Raw genomic sequence first — 20,337 nt, forward strand, 5'->3', positions numbered from 1 at the left:
AACCTCCAGAGTTTCTCTCTAAGGGAGAGATGCTGCAATTAAACAAAAAAAACCAAACAAACAGTACTTAGGAGTGGAGGCTGCCTCTCTCCAGCAGTGAATTTAAGTTGCTCAGTGGCTAGGAGAAAAAGCTTGCCTTGTCACTGAAGCTTTTACAGGGCTCTGCCAAGCAGAGCACCACACCACAGAATGTGCCTTAAGATACGTACATCTCCATGAACTCCTTTGAAGAAAGATGGCATAAATTGTTGGCCAGGCCTGTGATCTTAGAAGCACGTGTGCTCTCATGATAAGAAGGTCCACTAACCACCATCCCCTCAACACCTCCTAGCACCTTCTTAAATTAGCGTTCTGTTGCCATCTTTAGCATGACAGAGTTGTAAAGAAGAAAGTCCGTTATGTTTTTGCACGATTTCAATCCTATTTTTTCTTTTGGCCAATGAAAAAGTATTATAGTGAAAATTTATGAAACTGGTACAATCAGTCATAAATTCTAATGGCTAAATATAAAGCCATTTTGTTAGGCACATGTTGTAAAGGGACTTTGCTGTAATATATTCAGTCACAAATTCTGAGCATTAAACATTGATGAATCTATAATGATTTGTAGATCAAGTCATATTAGTTATCAGATAGAAAAAACACAGGAGTATTTTCAAAAAGTAACTGAAAGTATTGAAGAGAAAGTAAAGCTGAGAAAAAAAAGAAAAAAGAAATTTTCACTCACCTGTAAACAGCAGGAAGAATGTAGGTATTGTCTTACACATCTTCATTTCTTTGTTTTGTACCTATCACAGTGCAAAAAAGACAGAAGACAAACTTGGAGAAGCCCCACGTCACTGTCCCCACAGCAAAGAAACTTTGCTTGTTACCCCCAAGGCAAAAGACCTCAAAAGACTAACTCAGCTGCATTTATCATCTCCTGAGCTGCTTATTGGCTGAATCAGACTGTTTAAAAAAACAGCTGTTAGTGGGACTTAGATGCCACACTGGCTGTGTAACTTCAGAAACTCTGGATGTACTAAAAAGAATTTACTTACAACAAAGTGAAATGTGCAGAGAGCATACAAACCACAAAACCAAGAAATAAATGACAACCTCTATTCATATGCAAAAACAAGTTTTGAACTGCATGTTTAGAAAAATGCTATAGTTGCGGTGAGGATATTATCACATGTCACACCTATAGAGAGACTTTGTGAAGATGTTAAAGCACTTTGAAAGCATGGAAAAGGTTTTCTTTCACAGATGGAAGTGAAATTCCTTTCACACAGAAGTGAAATGTGTATTGATCAGAAAAGATAACCATGTTCTTTTGCACTAGTCACAGATCATACTATAGTCTTAAATATTCAGTGCACAATAAAAAAGTATTCAAAGGAAAACCACTGCCAGTTTGTAAAAGTTTAAATGATTCCTCACATACCTAATTACTTGGGATCCTTTAAAGAAATAGTATTATGCCTTCCATAACTACTTCTCAAGTACACCTCAACATTGATGGTCAGTGGTATGTCCTTCATCCAATAGCATGTCACAGATTACACTGAGCTAATTATTGATAATTGGAATGAAAAAGTACTCAACTTGCCACTGAAAAAGAGTTTTCTTAGCAAACTATTGTCATACTATCAAAAATCTTACCCTCTTCCTCTGCCAAGACTATTTTTTTCAAAGCATACAATTGTATAACATGAAATATTTGGGTCTTCATGGCTCATGCACTGCAGTGCAACACATTGTTAGTAGGCTTTTCCTGGGTGTTCCTCAGCCATGAAACTCCACATGTGAAAAAGGTACTAGGAGGCACAATTTCCACTTATTTAAATGAGTGTAAGAATCTTGGCTGAGAACAAGCTTCATCTGGAACAGCACAGTTTGTATCTTCCTCCTCAGTAAAACCAAACTGGAAACAAAGCAGACAATTCTGTTTCAAAGTCTGGCTGCTTTAAACATAGACAGTTTTCATCACTTTAAACTAAGAACTCAAGGTAGGGCTGTGAGGTAGGCTATGGTGCTTCATAGCCATTCAAATGGCAAATGAAAGTGCAGAGTAACTCTTCAGTCCCAGCACTGTTATTTCACCTCAACACTGACATTTTCAGCTGTCAGTGGCAGTGTGCTGTCAGCCAAGTGTATGTGTACAGGAAGACAAAATAAGACATTTCAGAATGTTATCCCCACTGAAACTCAGAGTATTGGCAATTCTTGCATACCAACATTTATCTTCGTCTTATTAAGAGAAATGTAAATGTTATGAAATTGAGAACTGAAAACCACGTATGTGTTAGGGGTCAGCTGCAGGGGTGGTGGTGGGGAGGTAGGGACACTGATTAGATGTTACAGATCCAAAGTCCTGCACTTTGGACAAAACAACCCCATACAACAACACTAAAAGCAGTAGAACAGAAATGGATCTGAGAGCTTGATGTACAAGCTTACCACAAACTGAACCGAAATTGAACACTGAACCCTTGCAAGCAGCTGAAATAGTCCTCAACACTCATGGCTAGCATCTCAGTGGTGTAGGATGTTAGTGTCCTTATACATAATTCAGTATAAAGTTAACAAGCACAAAATTCTTCTGAGACATTTTGAAATGTATATTGAGTACTGAAATGTATAATGAGTACTGAAAGGTACTTTTTCAGATCACAAATTGGAACTAAAGTACACAATTTAAAAGTGTCCCTGCATGGAGTCTCTGTCATACTAGTTGTCCACTGCTTAAAAATGCCTTCATGCAGCCAACTGCCAAATTAGGGTCTGTAATCCAACTGAGTTCTGATTCTAGAGTACCCTTCTTAGCTGGGTTAGTTCTGAGACCATGGGTGCAAACAAAAAATCCATTTTCATAATTGTGTTTGGTTTACCTTTTATTCAGAAATTTGCTGTATCACCAAATATTAACAAAAAAAACCACTACATTTTACAGTCTTTCTGTAAGACTGCCCTGAGTAGCACCAAATCCAAGCAAACTAACAAGGGTAACATGCATTTGGGTAGACATTTTAGTTCCACAAGACAGCATGATGTTACATCAACGTTATTTTTTCAGCACACATAGCCTTATCTTTTGAGCATTTCTTTATCAGGTCATAGCAGACCTTTGCATTAAGAAAGGCTGGGACAGAGTATTCTGCCTTCCAAGTCTGTTGCTAATTACAAGAACCACTTTAATTAAGCATTCTTTTTCTTTCAAAGACTGTCCCCAAAATACTGCGTAATGGATTTTTTTCAGACTTTCTTCAAAGAGTATCTCTAATTAAAGTAAGCTTTCTGTCTCTTCTAGTAATATCTTTGCATATTTTTACTGGAACAAGAAATATATATCTCCATGCATTTCTTGTGTACATTAAGAAAAGCTTTCATGCAGACTCTCTAGCAACTGGAGAACCAGTGCTTCTTGTACAGCCAATGGAAAGAGGCAATTTAGAGGAAGAGGCCCATTAAGGTGTTGTGAATTTCTGGAATGCCAAAGCCGGTCCATCAGTTCATAGGAATCCTAAGGGAGACTGGCCTCTTTTGCCCAAAGTCTGACTCTTCTCATTTACTTGTCTAGAAGTTGTCCATTTTGCCTACTTTTCCTGCCCTCAGACACTCACTGAATACACCTATAGGAGAGGAAGAAGGTACAGAAAATGTGTAGGATGCACACATGCAACTAAACATAACAGAAAGCCTCCCTTTGACCACAGAGGAGCTCTGGAAGCCATGAAGGGCAGCACTGTATCAACAGTGCTTCCATTTCCCCCAGTTTTGAAGTGTAAAACTCTCAAATCCATTACTCCCTGACAAAATTCTCTCAGTGCTGACAATATCCCTTTTCAAATGATACCAAAAAACCCTGCATCTGCTCTTTGGGACATATCCCTCATCTAAGCCACCCGACTTATCAGAGAGCGCTGATCCCTATTATCTCATGACCTTTCCTGAATTACTGCCTCTCATGTGAACACTTTCAAAAGGAAGAAGTGTAGGCAAAGCAGTGTATGTGCAAGAGCCACTGTGATCTCTTTACAGAGATGAAGAGTTTAAAAGGTAACTATACTAAACACTGTGTTTCAAAAGAGGGAAAAAGGAATATACACATAGGTGCATACATATATTTTCTCTAACTACTTCCTCTTACACAATGGCTTTGTAAAGTTCAGTTGCTAACTAACAGTGCCAGCTAGATGGCCAGGTAATTATATAGCTGGTGGCTACTTTGCTTCCCCTTTTACCTTACAGCAGCCACTTAGATTTAATACCACAGATGCATGTCCTTTTAGGGTCAGCTCCTCTTCTAACTTTTCACATTTGTTTTCTTTGCTTCTAATTAGAATTTATTGGGAAAAAATATATATATCCCACAATAAATTTTTGTTAGAATGTTTTGATTTTGAAGTAATTTTGAGGACAGTTTAGTTCTGATAAATTTCAGATAGAAAAAAAACAACATTAAGTTTCTGTCCACCTACAAAGCTATGCTCCCAGAGCGTGCCATTTCATTACAGATACACACATGGGTTGTTTTAGACATGGGAATGCAAAAGGTCAGGCTCAGTCAGCCTGATGCTAGGTAGCCCCACAGTTAGCGTTTTTAGAGTTCTCAGGATGTATTATTTGGATGATTTGTATTATTTCGCCACGGGAAATCCATACCAGAATGTCAGTGAAACTGTCATTGAATGGTTATTGACTGCTGAAGAACAGATGCCAAAAGGTGAATCTTGCCTTCTAATTTTAAAAAGCGCCACAGCAGCAATAGGTGCACTGTATAATAAACAACAGTGTTTAAAAAAAATAAAGGAGAAATGGGATAGAAAATTCAGGAGACCACCTGTAAAATTCCTTGGTGATACTGCAAAATTAGGAAGCATTCTGCCAGTCCAGTTCTTTCTAGTAAGCTGTCTAAGAATCTGAAACTGTTTTTCCAACCCTCCTCAATATTTTCACTTGCAATCTGTCACACAATATATGCCTGGTGTGACAGCAAGTATAGGTACAGGCAATAGCAACAGATACTGAATTATCCAAGAAAATATACCATATTCATGGTGACGGCAAAGTCTCAATACCATAAGGTTCAGGTGAATGCAGGCTGCTAGGCAAATGTATAACTGAGTTCAAGTAATGGAAAGGAGAACTGAAATCAGTGCACTTAAAACACTTCCCATATATACATTAAACACCAATAATAACAAATTATCTGCAGTGGCTGACTTCACGCTAGCATGGGCTGACCCTGCCCTGGAGTAAACTATCAGTTATTAACATCAGTGGAGTTGTATTAGTGGCTGCTCAGGAAGGAACTTAATTATGAAAGGTAACAGTACCATCAAGTAAGTGGAATAAAAAGCAAAGAAGCACAGCATTTTACTATTATAAAAGTTGTCCTTTGTCTTTTTATAGCTTATTACTGTATATAATTCATTTAACATTAGCTGAATAGGGCAGAAAGCTTGTCTCAACATTTATGCATAAAGAAGCTGGCTTGTATATGCTGTAAAATATTAACCGTCTTCGATAATAATTGTTCCTGTGAACAAATACTGTAGAATAGTATGAAATTATCCTTATGGAAGAACTTGCAAAATGTCTGAAGAGTTAAATGCATTTCCAGTGACTTCAGTGTCAGGTGATCAGCCAACAGCTCATTGTAGCATTTAAGAAACTTACGTCCTGAAGTTCTAAATTTTTGCATTTTTGTAGACTTGTATTACCCACAGAAAAGTTTAGGTACTAAGTTGAAAAATCCTCTCTTATTAGTCCTGTACCTCACAGTAATGCTACGTTATGTCAAGTCAAATAAATACATTACACTTTTCACCCTCTAAACAAACCTCTTAAAATAAATTTGAAAAATGAATACACTAGGAAGAACTCATGTGACTCAGTGTTAGCAGCACGGATTGCATTTTACAAAGCAGATTCAGTTCTACTTACAGAATGTGATTACTACTGTTTTCAGTAGTGTGGAACCTTTCAAATATTTAGAAACTTCTCAAGTATTATATGATTTCAAATAACAGTTTTTGCATCATGTGTCACACACATTGAATTTCATGTCTGCGCTACCGTATATAGCTTGGAGATGTGGAATGATGCACAGTAGCAGATTGTTATGAATAGAAAATTATGACTGAGAAGAATAATAACCATTAAATTAGAAACTCTTCTACATTTAATGAGAATTTTTCTCCAAATTATTCCTTTGAAGGAAGTACAGCTTATCTCCCTAGGGAACAAGCTGCCATGTTTCACAGAGCTAGTTGCCATTTGTTGTTGACTTGTACACTACTCTGTACAATACAAACATTATACAGTGCCACCATCCACTACTGAAATAACAGAGCAGACTTCTTGAATCTCAGTGGTTAATGAACGACATGATTGACGCATGCAAGAAATTTTGCTTAGTCTGATCTGCAGTAACTTACAGGTAGGGTCTTTCAAAAAAATATGCAGAGCCTAATGGACATATGAAGTAAGGTGATGGATGGAAACAACTAAACTATACACTTTGTTTGTAAAAAAAGAAGCAGGAATATATTTATAGATACAATATTGATATAATGTGGATTCTAGATGGCTAGATACACTTGATTATTTACTGCATAGAGGGCAGGGTTAAAAATGCACATACAGGAGATCACACCATTGAGTCACAAGGTTCAGAGTGGACTCCCTGGCCTTCTAAAGAACTTGAATCACAGAGGCAAGGAGCCTAAGTGCAACTTGATCCAGTCCTAGTCCCAGACTTGGTCAACAGTTTCTTTCTAGAGGTTGAAGAGGCCCTCCTGTAGAGCCACAAGGAACTATTCATGGAGTAAGATGGTTGACTCAGTCATACTTTGTTTTTAGGTGCATGTTCAGCTGGCCCTCAGCTGTTGAACCAGATGTCTGCTATCAGCTCTTTAAGACTCCCTGATCAAGTATTGTGGACAGCAAATAGAAATCATTGTTGTCTTCTACCTCATACTTGGAGAACCTCAACATTTGTTTTATTATCTTTGCTTTTTGAATGGAAAATAACATGTTGGCCTTTCACATTAACTCATTGTCCTAGATGTCTATATTAAGGACATTAAATGCTGTTTAATTTAAAGAAATGGTTCTCTTTATACTAGAAACTGCAGATGAGCAAAATTTCTATCTGAAAGCATTTTCAGTTTTATTTAGGTCTGCCCTGTTTCCAAACAGGACAAAACTATGGATGCCCCATAACACCTACAGAAACACAGAAGATTGAGATGTATATTGAATTAAATTCCCTTAAAGTTATTCCACAAAGTGATCCCATTTTTCTTAAGAACAGTCTGGTGGAAAAACTAGCACCTAAAACAGATGAAAGTTTGCCTCCAGTAGCGGAAGTCCCATCCTGCCCTCATTTTAGTGTTTCTATGTTTGTTTTACAGTGGTACACTTCTTAATTCACAGACTGCAGGTAGTAGTTTGAAATTAGCACTATATAGAACTTGCTGAAGTGAGAGACTGTCACGTATTTTTTTTTCACACGTGAGCACTTCATTCAGGAACTGTAAAATGCTTCATCCTCTCTGTGTTTTGTAACAGAGAATAACACTGAGCCCCTTGTGTTTCAGTTCCCTTGATCTATTGACCACACATTTTAAGGAGAAGCTGACAGCTAGCACGTCAGTTATTTTCAGATATCAGTCTCTGTCAAATTCAGAAATCCCAAGAAAATAAACTTGGTGTAGGATTATAAATACATGTGAAATCTCAGCTGTCATCACTCTCAAGGATTTTCCATAGTGGCTGCTGCACTATTTTTAAGCTAAAACGTCACAGATGTTTAGTATGAATGTTCAGAGAGTAAAGCATTTCATTTTTTGATGGCTACAACATTCTTAAATTTATCCTATTTGTAATTTAGTTTATTAATTCCACTGCGCCTGATTTGTTATTCTCACTTGTTTAAATAGAATTACAATAATAAAAATGAAATTTACTGAGCCTGCACAGTCCTCAAGATGGCCTGAAAGCTGTTATTTCAAGTATTCAGATACAATCACTTATTCAGAAGAACAAAAGGCGACAGAGACACCCTGAAACAGTCCTCATTTGTGCTCACTCCAGTGTTCAAAGACCAGCACTGGATCTCTATTGCTCTAAGCCATCGAGGAGCAGAGCAACAATTGTCCTTTACATTATGCTTCTGCTAACCAGTGGTTTACTGGATGCATAACTGACAAGTTATATTTGTATAGTAGTATGTTGCACCACTGTACTGCTTCCAAAAGTGTGCTTCTTGTGTTCTGAATCCTATGCCTTTATTAAAATAAAATTTCAAGCTACTGTAACTCACTGTCCTGTTAATTTATTACATAACCTGCAAAAAGCTTAAAGAGTTGCAGCTAGGTGCCTTACATTCACTGGCCATAGTCATCAAACTGTATCAGAAATGAAGTCATGTAATTGGCTTTGTCACCCAACACACAGATTTTAAGATTGCATTTATGTCTCTCTATGTGTAAAAGGATTTGGTATGGTTCATATTACCAGGAAGATTTACTTTTGTACACACCTTTTTTTCCTACATACTTTTTCTCTCTCACACACAAACATGCACATGCTTTTACTCAAGAGATGCTCAATAACTATAATGCTAAACTTTTCTGACCCTAAGCCACTAACCCTCTCAGGAAAAGACCAATAAACAATTGAAACAGCTAAGAGTTTTAAACATCTGCTCTCTGGAGAAAACATCAGAATTCCGCAAATGTCTGGGTGGCGATGAGTGAGATGAAGGCCTGTGAGCTGACCTGTGTGCTACCACCTCATAGGACGTGTTGATCATGCTGGCTATCTGCAACCCTAAACTTCCTTACACAGTGCTGCAAGAAGATGTTTTCATTCACACAGGATCAACAATTATGAATCCATCTCTAGGTCCTTCTCCTTTAAAATGTAGTAAGAGGACAACTGCCCGCCTCTTCTGTAACAGAACATGTTTCAGTGCACTCAGAGACTCAATTCCTTTATCAGTATGAGAAGGCTAGAGTCCACAGTGCCAGTGTCCTTTCCTTTAAAACTGGACTACAGTGCAGTGAAGTGTTTAAGAGTGGTGGACTGGATGAGAGCAAAACTTTTCTTGATATTGATTAGTGTAGTCTTGGAAGGAGAGATCTGAGATTTCCAGCCCTGCTACACACCTAATTTCTGTACTTTATCTTGTTGTGCTTTTTTTTTTTTTTTTAAATAGAATACATAACCATTATGTATCAGTGCATACGCTCCGTTATTAACTCATTTATCATTTTCTAGTACATCCTCCCTAAGAGCATAGTTTAACTTACTTCTGTTAAGACTGTTCAACATAGACTACCTGTTATTTACACATCACCAAGTTAATATTAGCCAATGAAAATTTCTCATTACTTAGTCCGAGTGAAGTAGAGAGATTCACTTCAAGGGAGACATCCATACATCCTTTAGAAGTGAGATCTGCTGAGGTACTTTCCTTAAGTTGCATGGAGTGCCTGGACTTTTGAGCTGTCCATTGCTCCTATAGTGGACAGGATAGCCGCGAAGTTCAGAACTGCCTTGCATTTTGATCTCCATTCAACAACATTGTTGTGAAGGAAATACACGAGATACATTTTCCTATCTTTCTGTTTTCCAATAGGAAACAACAGTCTGATCTCATGCCCCATTGTGCTATATCAGAAGAGATGCCATAAAACTAAAACCTCAAACTCTGAACCACTGTGGTCTTAGACTAGTATTTAAATAAGTACTGACTACTGAGGTGCCCTATTCTCCTGGCTAAATTCCAACTGGTTAAAAACAGCATTTCCTACTCGAGTCTCATTTGTAGCTTGAAGGTCATCTTGAGCCTCTGCATTGCAGTCTGTACTGGCCGAAGCATGACATTTCTAAGGTAGGTTTGATTCCTTTTCAGAGAGTGAAGTAGTATCAAATACCTGAAACAGATAATCCAAATATTAATATTCTTATATAGCAAGTAGTTTTCAGACATATTCTTCATTGTAATTTGGCAAACTTTGTACTACAGTGTTGTATTCATGCTTACTAGCAAATAATTTTCTATATTCTTACAATTAGCATAAATATTTTTGCCCCTCTGCAAGTATATTGCTGTCAATAATCCAAGACAGCAAAATAAATTAAGAAACTAAACAAATATAACTTGCTGTTTGTAGTAGAAACTTTAATGAAATATTTTCCTGCTGTTAACGAAGCTTAAAATTAATTAAATACATTAATTAATAATTTAAATACAATAATTAAAATTAATTAAATGTTCCTACATAAATACATTGCATTTTAGATGCTGTAAAATGAAAGGCAATGTCAGAATATCAGCATTATGAAGTGGATGGTACAGTATTTCATATTCTTGGAAAGAAACGCTTTGCAGAAACTTTGAATGTCTTTTCTCTTTGTTGGGCACTAGAGGTCACCAATGGTACAGACACAAGGAACAGGATTGGTTTTATGATCCGCAGCAGTACAAGCAGAGGCCATATCCCTCTCCTGTGACTTTGATTTAAGTTGTTACTGGAAGTCCTTTGGCATCTCAATTTTTTTAAAAGTGAGAAGATTAAAACCCGATATGCCTCAGATGTATAACTGTGTATCTATCTGAAAGGGATGTTGCCACTTGAAAATATGATTTATTTGTGCTTCTGATACTTGAGAGTTCTTGGCTGATACCTGCTGTATTTGAGCTCTGAGTAATGTTGTTGAGACAGCACCACAGAACACCCAGCAGAAACACATGTTGTTTCAAATGAAACAGCATGGTCCATTTCAAGGAAGAAACAGTGCTTCTTTACTGGTTCCATGTGTGGTGTGTGAAGGGTTCACTGAAGCAGAACGTTCAAGAACACCAATTGCATTTTTTGAGAAAGAGACCACACCATCTTTTAATACATGCAGACTTTCAGTTTCTGAGTGGCGCTTATGACAAAGGCCCCCAAGTCCTCATGCCTGCGCAGAGGCTCAGAAACGCTCAGCAATCCTTAGAGAATATATATCCATCTTTTAACCACTTGAAGATACAAATCTACTTTAAAAATTTTTATCAGATCAATAGCTAAATTTAACAACTGTCAAATTTATATACTCTATCAGCTATTTATACAATGCTTGATACTAATAACATCCTAAATATGAAGCAGAGTTTTTTTTTTTTTTAGCAATGATTCATTTTATAAAAGCATTGAACTGCTAAAATGTAATAAACATACTACTGCAATTATACAGATGGACTATAATCAAACAGCACCACCTAACAGAAAGTCTTCTTGGAACACTGAAGGTTCTACCCGTTTTAAATATCAACTCAAAGATTGCTCTGTCAAAAGATTTCATAAAATTTTGGATATTAAACCTGCCACAGATGGAAATTTTGGTAAAAAGTCTATTGAAACTCTAAGCCCTGGAACCTGCATTAAGTAGCAGTACCACACAGCATTTTTTCATGCTCGCTTTCTTCATCTAGGTTTCATCTAACTTTGAAGCCCTTTTACTTTGAGGTACAGAACCTAAAGAATTTTTAAAGCTAATCAAAGTTAAAAAATTAGGAAGGCAGAAGAAATCTTACCCTTGAAAGAAGTAAAAACAACTGGGCACTGCATGCTACATATTTTCACTACTTTGTTTAAAATAGCATATTAGTGTACTTAAAACGCTTCATATCTGTGTTATTTATGATGCTGTAAACATACAGAAAGCATGAAAGTCACATTTTCCACTGCACCCAAGGAGACAAATGTAAAATTACAGCTAAATGTTGCATCTCCTAGACTTTTCTACTACCTTCCGAAAAGAATGTGAGAGTACATGTGAATATCACCCACATTATATACATCCTAGCATTAGCAAGACACAAAAAAGAACACTATGGTATACAAAATATTGCACTACTTATTATCAAAATAACAGGGAAGACATCTCAGCTCAGCAGAGAAGACTATCAAGGGGCTGTGTGAAGCTTTGTGAGTCAGGTTGTAGATCTGGGACACAGAACTTGGGGGAGAGTTTTGCAAGCTCCCGCAGCTTTTTCTCATGGGCTTTTTGCCGTTTCTCATCCCCTCCTTCCTCCTGCTAGCCAAGAGCAAATTGCATCTGAGCGTAACTGGAACATAATGTGGCTTTACTTTAGCAGTGCCATGCCTGTGCCCAACCCCGGGTAACGCTTATACATACATAAGAAAGAGGATGAAATGCCAGCAACAGCTGAGAGCTATGTCTGCATGGGGATTTCACCATGGGGCAAATCTAATTGCTTTCTGCTACTTTTGCACAACCCACCCATACAAACAAGTATCAGTACATACCAGATACGGTCTTCATTGCCTGTAGTATTTATTTGGTAAGTATGAACTGCATTTGTTTAAACAAATGCAATTTTTTCACTTAGTGCGTTCATAAAAAGGCTGGTACCAGTGAAGAAAGGGAGTTACATATTGGATTTTGAGATACAACTCTGCAACAACACCAAAACACGTTAGTTTTCGTCTGGATCAGTTTCTTGCTGCCTGTACCCTGCAGGCAGGGAAATCTGTGTCATGTTGGTACAAATGCTGGTGCTGGCACAACACAGCTAACACAGAAAGAATGGATGGGGCCAACTCAATTGGCAAAAGTCTGAATCAGCTTGACTGAAAAGTCATCACTGAACTGCAGCATGTAGCTTATGAATATGCCCGTGAAAGACAGAAGTTAGCTTCAAAAGACGGGAAAATGAGTCCTAAATTTCACCCTTCACATGAAACATCTAGAGGTGCTGATATGCAGGATATACTACTGGACTCATCCCACAGTTTTGTGGATGTGGGTCTCAGTAGAGGGTAAAGGTATTAGAATATGAGCAGGGGCTACGTGGCTGGGTTTGAACAACAGGGGTTTTTTCTTTGCTGATCTAATGGAAGCTTTTGACATTTTTACTGTAATAATTCTCAGCAGATTGCATATTTGTTGAATATATGTAGGCCCTGGAAAAGCTCTTCTGTATTTACATAAACCTACTATAAACAAGGCTCATTTACCTTCATCCACCCATCATATAGTTCTGGAACTAGAGGAAGTAAATATTGGACCTGGCAAATATAATATTTTATGCCTCTGGTCCCTTCCCATTTTCTTAACTTTCATCATCTTCCAAAATTATGCTTCTATTTCAATTATTCACTTGTTGGTTTTTCTTCTTAAAAAGGTTTGCTTGGTTAGAAAGCTCTGTTCAGTTGAAAAATAGCATTCTGATTAGGAGAATATATGCTCAAACTGTGAAGCCACTGTGGTGAACCAAGTGCTGCACTTTTCTGACTCTTTCCTCTAAGTATCTGAAACAGTTAAAATCCTCACAGTCAATCAAAATGTTTCCCAAATCTCGGCCTTGCCTTACCTGCTTTGTACTAAACTCACTGAGTAAGTTCATTTATTCAGTCATTCATGGCTCCCTCAATAGCTTGCAAGTTGCTTCCCTCAACTGGGCCTGGGTCTGTGCTCAAGAAGAGGCTACACCCATCACCCTCAGCTCATAAGAACCTGGCTGCTCATGATTCTTATGAATGAGAAGAATAAGAGCTCTGGCTTGCTGAGTAAGTCAGTGTAACTTTTGGCTCACATAAATTGCTTAGACTTGAGAACAGAGAACACAGCTCTGCAGCACTGGGGAGGTGACAGAAGTGGCTTAGTGCTCCCTGTGTGCTTTGTTCACAGACCACAGCATACATCTCCAAAGAAAGTTGTTGAGGTTTTCCACCAGTCTTGTGCCATACTAGGAGTGAAGTTAACCATCATGGTTACCTTTGCTGTCAGAGTCCCTGCAGTCAAGCCAGGAATGCAAGTGCAGGCTGATATTCAGCTATCCTGAGACTGCAGTTGCTGGACTTCAACAGAATTCAACTTGTAAGGCAGAGACTGTTGGTGGGGGAAGGGACAGCACTATATCCATGGCCACCCACTGCCTAGAAAAAGTCTGGCAACAGGGTTGTTATTCTTGTTCCATTGGCAATCATGGGACTTCTGCTAGACTTGATCCTAAATGAATGCATTTTTCTGACCCAGAGTCCTTTTATGTGGTTCTGTATGGAAAAGTGCCATGGTATTTGTCACAAAAAGTCCTTGCTGGCTAATCTGTTTTTAGGATTGTTGATGGTTTATAAATTAGAATTATTAGTCAAACATTGCTCTGTGTGTGAAAACTGCTAGTACGGACTGGGGCCATAGGACCCACATGGAATCACCTTTGTATCTACGGCAAATTGCTCTGACACAAGGGAAAGAAGGTAAGCAGAGCAAAACCAGAAGAGTACACAAGGTTTTACCACTGACTTGTACTCTAACATATCCTAGTTGTTGTGCTGGCCACATAACTTTTATACATCATCTCCAACAAAAGAGAACTTACTACATACTGAAGTCTTAACAGGTCCCACTTAAATATGCCATATGCTCTCTGCTTTCTGGCTATGCTGACGATTTGAAGATTAGAGAGGTAAAACTAGATGAGTACCTAGTTACCTTTAATTAGAGGACAAGTAGGAATGGCACTGGCTTGCCATTCCTGATATGGGATGCCCACCCTACAGCTGAGCTGACAGAGGCACAAGGTGATGAAGAACTCTTCCTAGGTGCATGTCCATAAATCCCAAGCTAGAGAAGTTCTATTAGTGACAACAGACTGAAATAATGAGATAATGAAATATGGCTGGCACTTATAAATGTCCATGTGTTGCTATGCTAACCTGCCTTTCAGGTGTAACACTGCCAGATTTTCATGCTCCTTTTGTACTGCAAACTCATTTATGCAATTAACACAAGTATAATCACCTATAAATAACTATACAGTGCTAAATTCCATTAAAGATATATATTTGAGTCTTGAACCTCAGAACACTGAAAACAGTGAGAATGTCTTAAGTCACACAGACCCTGTAATTTTTTGTCATTCCACATCTGGCTGAGTTTTGGAGCCCCTTTGCACATTCTCTGAACAGACCTTCTTATATTAAAATTTTCTTGGTGAAATGTAGAGATTTTGACAGTGACAAAAACGATTTAGATGAATTTTTCAATAACTTGTGAATTACTTTTGTGTTTTTCCTCAACCCTAAAATTCAAAAATTGAAACTTGGGAATATGTGGAAATGGGGAAGAAAAAGATTGTGTTGGTTACACTGGAAGCCTTAAAAGTAAGCTGCTTTCAATTGGATGCTCTTTCAAAGGGAATGTGGATCTCTTGCAAGTATCATGTGAAAATCTGTTCCTTTGGTGATTGGTAACTAGCTTGTGTTCTTGTTTTGTGTGTTTCTTTGTTTTTTGCTAACAGACTTGTAAGTCTTTATGGATCGACTTCTTTTTTTTTTTTTTTTTTTGGTCATATCCACAAAAAAACACATATGTTCAAAGCTTTGAATGACTTCCCTGACCTCTAGTTTTTCTGGTGATGGAATCCAAATTCTGTACATTCCACTCCTTTTCCAGGAATACTAACAATTAATACAATGTGCAAAACAAAGGACAAGCCTAAGGATCAAATGGGGGGAAAAAAACCCCCAAACTCCTGTTTACACTGAGGCAGAGTAAAACACTGAAGAGTAACTACGCTTGCTGTGCTCCCCACTCAAATTCATTTCAGAATCTACTAAGTATATTTGCTTTGATACGTATTTCAGCCAAAGGATTTTACTCTCTTTTCTTTTACAAGGCAACCTGAAATGTTTTATTTGTGTTTGGCAAAAGATATTAAAAAGATTAGAAACAGTTGTATTATTCACACTTGCATTAGAGCAGGAACAAATGGCTGCTGCCTAGCACTTAAGTAAAAATTCTCCATTAAGCTTTCCATGTATTTGGGCATGCATATGTGTGTATAAAGTAAATATATTTATGTACAGTATATAATATACAAGCATTTAATAAAGCTGCTGATAAAAGCAAGGCTACAAAACTAAATGAACAACTCGTAAATCTGTTCTGGCAACTTTCCTTGTCAAAAAATGCTGGGCAGCTTCTCATGAAGAGGAGTATTGAAGCTCTGACTTAAAAGGTCTGAGCCATCACCTCACAATGCAGCTAAAATCTACATTTTTTTAAAATCCTTACCCTGTAGGAGAAGAAGAATCCTCAGAACTATCTCTAAAAGATATGCATACATCTCTGATTGAAGATCAGACTTCCTTGTGTTTCTGGGCAATGGAAGTCTTAATGGCATATTGGGGAAGGAAGGGTTTTCTTCCTCCGCTAGTACTTGCTGTTTGTTTTTGTTTTTCTTTTTTTTTTTTTAAAATCTCTAGCACTTTAATTAGCCAAATTACTTAATGTCAAAGGAAAACAATTAACAGTTTGGATAATGTCTGTATCAATACCTCCATATGGATGAAGAACTAGTTACAAGGTAGAAAGCAGTCAGTTACAGTAAACAAGTCAGTTTTCTTATTGGAGAGTGATTGTCAAAGTACTGTTATAGTTCTCTGCTAGCCTTTAACTCATTTATAACGGATTAAGAAAAGGGGTGATCATTTTGCTGATGTTATTCAAGGTAGCAGAAATGGGGTTTAAATGTAGAAAAGTTATACTGATTTGAGTGACTGGCTCATAAAGTGGCAATGAGATTCAATATGGATAACATAAAATGATACTCAGACAACAGAACAACCTTAATTTTATATTTAAAATTACAATTTTGAGCTGAGTGTTAACATTCAGGAATTAGATTTTTGTGATTGTCAACTCCTGCAATTTTTTGTTTAGAATAAACACTCACATGAAAACATCACCTCAATGCTCAAAAATCAGATACTTTTAGGAGTTATTATCAAAAGAAACACACAGGGAATAAGTTTTAGAATATAACCATGCCACTGTGATATTCCAAGGGGAATCCTACGTGCTGCTCTTGTCCCCAGCATCTCTCAGGCTAATAGAAGAACGAGGAAAGTTTCACAGCAAGAAAACAGTAGGTGGCAGGTTCAAATCAAACACAAGTACCTGATATTTTGACAGCAGTATCTTCTGGATTCTAAAAGTAATTCTTTAGAAGAAAATTCTAGTTGTTTTAAATACAGCAATTCCATCCCCTGAACACAAAGTCCCTGGACCACAAATTGGTGGAGGTTGAAGACTGTTCTAATCAAGTAAAGCTGTATCTTTGCTCTTCTGCATCTCTAGACAAACACCAAAAGTTAGTCAATGTGAGGAAATATACAGTGGCTTAGAGGAACCTTTAGTTTTATTAAGTAGGATTGTTCCTATATTCGGTAGTTAAGCTTTTTCAGATGATAGAAAAGGAGGGTGTTAAGAGGAAGAACAGACTTAACCAGTAGGATTTTGACATACTGACATACAACTAAGATAATTCTTTCCAAACCAAACTCAGCTTCTAAAACATCAACAAGCATAAAAAAACCCTACAGGTATGATATGCAGCAGTATCATTTAATGTCTCCCAATTAACATTTCCGTTTCCTTGATATCAAACTTCTAAAGGACATGTCTGTGTAGATTAGAACAAAACCTGCTGTATAAATAGGGGACAACCATGTGTGAAGTTCAGCTAGTGTTGGGAGACCAACCTACCATGCATTCAACCATGTAAGTGAACATGTTTTATCCTTGTCTATGATTGCACCTAACTGAGGATAAGGACTCATTCATTCACATCTTTTACAGGTACACTTTGTAAGCAGCAGTGATTTTCAAAGTGTTAACAATGTTCAAAGAAGAGATTTTCAATCACAAAGCTTTATTTTATCTAAAACCAGTGAACATGTAAAAAAGAAGAAACAAAAATGTAAAGTGATGAAAAATGTATACTCAGAGACTACACAGATTTGACCATCACAAGCTGCCATTTACAGTAATAGGTGGTATCCACCATGTAAATTTATTGAAGAACTAAAACAAACAGAACCTATAAACCTAAGATCTTAAGTTTGTTAAAATATTTCTTAGGTTTTTGTTTTGTTTGTTCTGTCTTTGTTGGTTTAGTTTTCCCCAGTTCAGCTTACCTTAGTGAGGTTATTCAGTCTAAGTTAACATCATGTTTTTCTGTACTATGGACACAGCTTAAATGTCAAGGTTAGTTTAACATACCCACATTTAGGGTAGTTAGATTAACATACCCACATTTTTCCAAGTCTGTCTAAGCCCAGATGTTCTTTTTTGTTCCCCTCCTTTCTCACTCTCTCTCCTCTTTTCATTTATAAGATTCTATAAAATGTAAGTCAGATCCAGTGTAGAGAAACAAAAGGAATTTCATGACTGGTCAAAAATACACTGTATCTGCAAAACAGAAATTACTAAATTTGACATTAATTGCAATTGCTTAAAAGCCAGTGCTTCAGTCATGGTTTAATACTGTTTACAAGAAAAGGAAAGGAATGGTCAACATATGTTGTGGAAAGAATGAGCGACGCTGGTGGAATGGGTATCAGAGATCATGTATATTGCTCATCAACAAGACATCTGTTTTCAACTACAGAGCTCTTATTCAAGAACTGCTGGATAAAGTACCATGATATCTAAGTACCATTGATAGCTCTCATGACAGTCACATAATTTATCTAAATGTTGGTCCTGTATTCCTGCACTAGTAATGTATATGCTTCACTGATGTCTAACTTGGAGTTGCTGCTATAGCATTTCAGCCATCATGCCAGGCTAGCCCAACATGACTGGGGACATCATTGATCTAAGTCCAATTAATTTAAATACTGAAATTAGAGCAGGATAGATAAGAAGCATTAAATCGCTTAAGAGGAATTAACCTATAAAATCTTCTTCCCTATTTTGCTAAAAACAGTCCTTGTAAAATACTTACTTACAGTACAACAGTCTGAATTTTATCTGCATATTGTCACTGAAATGGTTTCCTGCTATACAGGAACCTTTAAAACACAGAAAAATTTGAAAGGACAGTCAGATGCAATGCAGACCAAATGCAAATAAGATCCCAGTGCAAAATGTTTCTTTTAAAGACAATTCACTGTTATTGGGAGGGAGGGGATGTTTATACTGCAGTCTTACCCCAAAAGGCCACCACATACACTGCTCCCACTGACTTCAATAGTCATAGTAGGCGCAGATTTATGGTTGGGTATAAGGATGTTTCAGTCTTCACCTCTTCACCTCTTATTAGCACTTGTCTTTTGCTTCCTTGCCACAGTTTAAGCAGTCCCAGATGCTCTTCAGTTCCAAAGTCCCCCCCTAGCTCCCATGAAACCAGAAAAAAAGTATGCTGTGGAGTATATTGCGTGTGGTAGAGATGGAGCTGGGGGAGATGGAGGCAAAAAGATGGATTCTCTGTGAACAATGAACTGATGTGCAAAGGATGCTCTAATCTGCGAGTATCAATGTAAAATCTAACCTTACTTAAATAGACAAAAATTCTCAAGCTTAATGCTTTAACTAGTACAAGTATCTTCAACAAAACTCAATCCACCTCTTAGTAAGCAATTATAACAGTGAAGGGATAATACATATTAATAGCTTAAATGTCTGAAGCATTTATAAACCCATAAATATTAAACAATTACAAATTTTACTCTGCTTCAGGAATGAATTCAAAATTACAGCAATTTGTTATAATTTGTTATAATTTGTTATAGATTTGTTATAATTTCAATGATAAGGATTAATGAAACTATAAAGTCTTCCTATAGTATAAAAGAATCAAGGCTAATGCCAGTTTATTTAAATGCATGGGATTTACTTTATCCTAAAGATGTCATTTAAAAATACCATTTACATTGCTCTAAATCTGGAAGAGGTTCCTAGAAAATGTCTTAGGCTACAGTAACGGAGATTGTAACACAGAGAAATGGATATAATTCTCTATGGAGATGAATATACCCTTCTCAGAGTATTATAAATTTTGAAGTTATGAACGATACTTTCCACAGTGCAGTGGTTAATGGGAATTTTAGCATACCATATTCGAGCTATAATTAAGAAAGATGGTTTAGTTGCTATGTGTCTTTCAGTCTCAGACAGAAGGACAAGATTCATATACAGATACACAACCAGCTCTCCATTATTCTTTTTCTTACTAGCCAAATGCCTCTCCCTTTTCTGGCAAACACACTCTGTTCTTTTTATTGTGGAGCCAGAGATTGTGCCTTTAATATTACTATTAAGGTGGCATACAGAATGCAAGTTGATGAGACGATGATATATATGCACCAAATACCATTGGTATTCATTTTTGAAACTCCTTTGATTTTTTCTAATCAATTCTCTACATCAATAAATTAAAGCCACCACAACAACAACAAAAAACCCTTTTTCTTATTAGACTGCCAGAGATCCCAAAATCTAGTTGATATCTGTTTCCAATTTGTCTTTGTGGAAAGGCGG

At 37.1% G+C, this 20,337-nt stretch overlaps 1 protein-coding gene across 1 annotated transcript in view; it reads right to left on the reverse strand.

Annotated features, from left to right (window-relative positions):
• ANAPC10 (anaphase promoting complex subunit 10) overlaps positions 1-20,337 on the reverse strand; it is a 343,652-nt gene that overhangs the window by 6,622 nt on the left and 316,693 nt on the right. The window contains exons 6-7 of the transcript XR_002438188.1: positions 9,810-9,932; positions 728-788 (exon numbers count right to left, since the gene is read on the reverse strand). The gene's annotated coding sequence lies outside the window, so the exon portion shown is untranslated. The remainder of the gene's footprint in view (positions 1-727; positions 789-9,809; positions 9,933-20,337) is intronic.

This window comes from Numida meleagris, chromosome 4 (genome assembly GCF_002078875.1).
Source record: "Numida meleagris isolate 19003 breed g44 Domestic line chromosome 4, NumMel1.0, whole genome shotgun sequence".
NCBI lineage: Eukaryota > Metazoa > Chordata > Aves > Galliformes > Numididae > Numida > Numida meleagris.